Source organism: Erithacus rubecula (assembly GCF_903797595.1).
Source record: "Erithacus rubecula genome assembly, chromosome: 8".
Lineage (NCBI taxonomy): Eukaryota > Metazoa > Chordata > Aves > Passeriformes > Muscicapidae > Erithacus > Erithacus rubecula.
Genome location: NC_136659.1, coordinates 10,520,466 through 10,526,100, shown reverse-complemented (window position 1 = coordinate 10,526,100; position 5,635 = coordinate 10,520,466).

Genomic DNA, 5,635 nt, shown 5'->3' with positions numbered 1-5,635 from the left:
GATGAGAAAGCTGCCAAACATGAATGTGGCTTGAATTTATCACAAATCATTATTATTTTTATTTAGTAGGCTATATTTGCATGGTGTAACTTCCTCTCCCCCTACCCCAAAACTGTGGCAGGTGAAAACCATTTCACTGAGATCAAAATCACAATTTTTTTTAATGCCATTGTGAATTTTTTTCCTCTGAATTATTTTTCCTTCATGAAGACAGACTTTTCCAGTACTGTTGCCTGTCTGTTTGTAATTTGAGTGTTCTATCAGGCTTCTAGTGCTGTTAGTTTACAGCTAGTTAACTTGAACAAGGTCATTGGTAGATGCAGGCACAGGTAAGCTTTTCAAACCCATCTTTAATGACACTTAGCAATAGTATTGCAAGATTGTAAGAGTTTAGCAAGTATCTTGCTTTCTTTTGAAATATTCACTCCTTATTCCATAGCTCTTGTGAATGTACTTATCCAGATGCTCACCCACGTGAATTTGTACTTGATGTAAAAAGATGAACACAGGGTAGCCATTTGAGCCATGACAGAGCACTAATTAATGACTGCCTTCCTGGCAACAAGGAGCCATTGCATTTCCTACAGAGTGAGATGCAGAGTGCCTGCAGGGGCAGGGGTCTACTGGACAACAGCCACTGATTCTGAAAGGGGCTGAGAGAAGGTGCTGAGCAAAGCTGATTTGTGGTGAGCGTTTTAAAGGGGCTGTTTGGGACTCAAATAGTTTATGCAGGAACTAGAAAATTTACAATGGCTCCTGTCTTTATGGATCAGGATAGTAAGACTCCAATCCATACTTTACCTATACCCAGGAGAATTTATTTACTCCCTATTCACTGTTTCTCCAGCAGGTAACCACTTAGTGAAATATTCCTGAGCACATAGGTTGTGATTATTTGATGACATTTTCTACACCTTTTATTGAGACTGTGGCTTGCTAGTTATTTCTCAGTGGAAGTGCAAGTACTTTTGCTTACTGAGGGCTGTCACAAAGCATCTCCTATTGGAGATGAAGATAGGATTTCACTCCAATGATTAATTTCTTGGGCCAAATACCTGTGAAAGTGTCCAGGCCAAAGTCAGACTTATTGCAACTCTCTCTTGGGAACTGCCCTTCAGTCTGTCTGAGCACCTCCCTGGATGCAGCAAGGCTCCTTTCTAGAGCAAATCCTGGATTTTCTCTTTGCAGAACCCAGATTAGGGCACAGGGCTAATAAGGAGTTCTCACGCTGGGGTGCAGGCAAATGTGGTCACTGCTGCTCCCCCCAAACACGGTGATGGGATCCTCCTGCTGAAGGGAAACCCCAGGAGAAGATCCACATTTTGTCCATGGAAATCATTCCTGGAGTAACACTCATGGGATATCCTACTTCCTAGGGCAAGCAACAGCAAAGCTGTTATTCACAAGATAAAACGTGTCTCCCCTTTTTATTAACAGTGCATTAGGAGAACTAATTAGCGGCACCTTAGAGATTTCCCTTCTGGGAATCCAGGCTATAAATATCTTCACTGCTCAGCAAGGAGCTCTGCAGAGTGCGACTGTAGAGGAGATGCTACAGCTGGTTAAACAATGCAGCCTCTATGTGGGTGTGTCTGTAAGAGTGAGGGAAGCTATAAAGCCTCTTCATTGAAAAGTAGTTGCAATTCTTCATCAAAACATTTTTTAATTTTAAAAAAATGGCTTTGATTTGCTGGAAAAAATTATGTGACAAGCTTCTGCTTTGGTTTAATTTTTCTCTTTTCCTTCTGTTAGAAAACCAAAATAATTTCACTTTTATCAGCAGAAAAAAAAAATTATAGGAATGATGTGGATAGGAAGAAAATAATGATCTGTTTGGCTTCAGAAATTGTTTCCTATATTTCCATTTGTTTAGTAAAGATACAAGTAGGAAACAACGAACAAAGCCTGACTCTGTGTGTGTGTGTATGATTTTGGAGAGTTTCACAGTGACTGACTTAAAAAATTTCTTGTAAGGGTGAAGGAAAGCAGAGATTTTCTTCAAAGGACATTTTCTCTGGTTTAGGCAGTTCATGATTCCATCCAGTGGATCCCAGCCTTCCCCATTGCCTGAAAGTGCAGCCCAGGCAGACTAATTTCAATCTGAGCAGCACAAATACTGACAAACATTCATTTTGTTCACCTCGTGTGCCTGTGTATGACTGTTAGTAAAACTTGAGGAATTTTTAACCAACTTCATGCCTAGTTGTATTAGTAGAAACATGCCTATAGATGAGTTCTAATCCTGACTGTTAAAATGAAAGAAATTAATAAAAAAGATGTGGTGGTCCTGAGGAGGTGACATCTATAAAATTATGATTGGCACTGGGAAGGTGGATATGGACTGCTTGTATACTGAGTTTTATTTTTGTTTTAAGAGCTGAAGGGTATCATATGTAGGTGGTGGACAGTGTTTTCTCCCACAGTGTGCAGTGCCTCAATGTACTCCCTCTTCTGTGGCACTGGCAGCTGCTTGGCTGCTGAGCTGAGAGGCACTGTTGATGTGACTGTGGGTGGTGAGCAGCTTGTCTTCTGCTGCTCAGAGCTTAGGAAGTCAGGGACTTAAACAATTTTCCCCTTGTTTTTTTTCCCCTTCCTCTTCTTTCCCTATTCACTTGTCCTCAGAGCAGTGGGGGTTGCTTAGTATGCTCCATGGCTGCCCTGAGAGAAGTGAAGGTTCCTGTCTTCCTTGGAACCTCTGGTTAATTGCTGTCACCCAGGAAATGCTTGAAGAGGGGAAGAGGTTTTGTCAATAGGATGTATTTAGCTTCTCAGGCAGTCTGTGCTCAGGGAACTCACTTGTGTGGTCAGCCCAGCTCCTCATAGCCAGCAGAAAGCTCCAATCTCTTGCTGTCTGGCATTGCTTGCAATCAGAAACATACCTTGCTGGGAAGCTGAGGGCTTCAGATGACATGAAACCAAAAGCTTCTCAGCAGTAGAAATGCCAAATATTTTAGGGAAAAGCTTAGTTAGTACTTGAATTTCTAGTCTGGCCATGACTGTCTTTTAGTGTGTCCAGAGTTTTGTATCTTTGCAGCTAATGAGAAATACACTATTTCCTTATTTTAGATTAATTAGTAGAGTTCTAGAAATATTCCCCCATTGTTGTTCGCAAAAGTACAAACTTCTTAGGTCAGGAGAACTGCAGAATCCAGAGAGAATAAATGACATTAACATTTTAGCAGTTGTGTGACCCTCATGCACGCATGTTTGCTATTATTTCTAGGAGCTCCCTGATGATAAGCATGATATAAAAAATTTAACCACAAAGAAAAAAAAAAGTTTGAAGAACTATTATGGGTTCACTAATTCCAGAAAAACAAGGAAGTTCAAAATTCAGCTGATTCCATCAGTAGTGCTGGTTGTGCTGGTTTTCATTAGTGAAATCAGAATGTTGGATGATGCAATTTGCCACCAGCTCTGTATCACCCTGAACCTTATGCTGGTGGGTTTTAAAATCCTGGAAATGTAGGCCAGGAAAGACCTTGAGAGATTTTCTCATCTTCTGCAAGAACGTGGAATCAATAGTGTGTAGTCCATCTCTAGCATGTGCTTGTTGAAGTTTTCACAAAATCTTCCAGAAAAGTGCAACTTGCAATTTTCCTTCTCCCAGTATTTCTTAATCTGTGGCCAGAAACACAGCCTGAGTCATGTTTAGACACAAGGGGACTAATTTTTCTTGCTTGTTCTGTTAATTCCTGGGCCTTTAATCTGAGCATGGTCATTTTCCACATTAAAACACTGCATCTCTGGCATGCAAGGGAGAGCCAAGTCCCCAGAGAAAAGAGGCAAGAATGCAGAAGCAGCCTGACTGAGCAAAAGTTGGAGATGATGTTGCTCACATCAGGCCAGAAATGTTGTTTCTAGGCTGGGCTTCAGGCAGAGAATGAAGTTTCATGTGTGACCCATTAATTTAGATGCTGATCCTGGTGCATTGAAAGAGCTGGCAGGCTCCCTCCTGTTCTTCCCTTCAGCTGGTGCTGACTGCTCCAGCCTGCAGAGCTGGGGAGCAGGGAGCAGTAGGGATCAGCTCTGCTCTGTGCAAACCCCTCCTGGGAGGGGGGACTCCAAGGAAGGCCAGATGGTATCAGATTTGGCTGCCATAAAATAAGCCACTTTTCCTGTTTTCTTCCACCTTCCCCTTGAGGCTAAAAGGATCTTGAAACAAGCATAGACAACAACTATATGTTGTTGTGGTACTTCAGACCAAATATGAAAATGTTACACATTTTACTTTCTTAGTGGAAAAAGGGAGCAGCTGCTGGGGAGCCAAACAAATGCCTCAGCATTGACAGTATAGTCAGCTGACCACTACATGCCAAAAATGAACAAAAAAATGGACTGTAGTGGCCGAAGCTGTGCTTATTCCCATTTCTGAATTAGCTTCCCGCAGAAATTCAACTGGACCAAAAATTATTCATAGATGTTTCCAAGAATAATGAATAAAACCAAATTGTAAGCTGCTTGCAGGCATAGTCAGAAGGAGATCTAATTTTCCAGATTACTCAATGTGAATTATTAATTCTGCTCGACTAATGTTGAGCAGTCTCCTGGTGTTTAAGAGGAAAGACAGTCTGTTTTATCAGTTCATTGCTGATACTCTCCTGTACTTTTCACATCACATTATGTTTAACTTAGTCTGCCTTCCTGAATCAAACCTAGCACCGAGGGAGGGAGTAAAAATGCTCTGGCTTGAACAGATCTATGAGACAGGAGCTATTTGATAACTTAACTGTTCCTGAGGGCTCTTCAGTCCACAAATGCACATGAACATGTCCCTTGTAGGGCAGGGGGATGTGTGAGATTGCATGGAATAAAAACCCCCAACAAACAAATCACTTGTAGCTTACAATAAAACCAGCATAAAAAAAGATATCCCCTGCCCATGCTCCTTAGCTATAATTGTTGCTTTTTTCCTGTGTTCATTTCTAACAAACTGTGCCAGAGGCTTGGTGCTTTGCTATCTGTGGGTTGTGGGGTTTGTGTGGGTAGGGCACAGGTGATTGCCCTAACTGATGGGATGAGAAGGGACTGGGGCTGAGCTTGTCTGGAAAGAAAGCCTGTTGCACTTTCAAGGTCAAGTCCTACATGTTGTATAATTTTGGAGTAATTTCAGTGATTTGCTAGAGTTGCTTGGGATTTAATCTGGATTTACACCTGGATGAATTTCACTTGATGGATAAAATGGAGCTCTGAGTATCTATGCCAAAATTGAATAAAATGTAAATACTTCAGTCTCTCAAGAATGCTCACCCCAAGTGATGAAGGGAAAAGCAAAGATTTTTTGCATTCTGGCAGGTAACTCTCAAGAGCTAGCAAGCTGAAGGAGGTGAGAAAAAACTGCACAGTGAACCAAACAATTTTGAGTACTTTAGAACCGACCCATTTAAATGTTTTTTTTTTTTTTTTTAAGGGTTTGAAAACTCAGATCTTGCTTTCCCTGTGAAGCCAGGAGGCAGTAAGATGTGGTGGTCCCTGTGTGCTATGGGAGCAGGCAGGACAAGTGGTGCTCAGCCAGCTGGAAGGTGAGCTGCAGGGTAGGATGCTCCAGATGCCAGGCCTCTGGAGCCTCACTTGAGTAACACTTCAGTGTTTTCTGATCTTCTCTGATCTAGTTTGTGGCAGCAATGAGAAATGC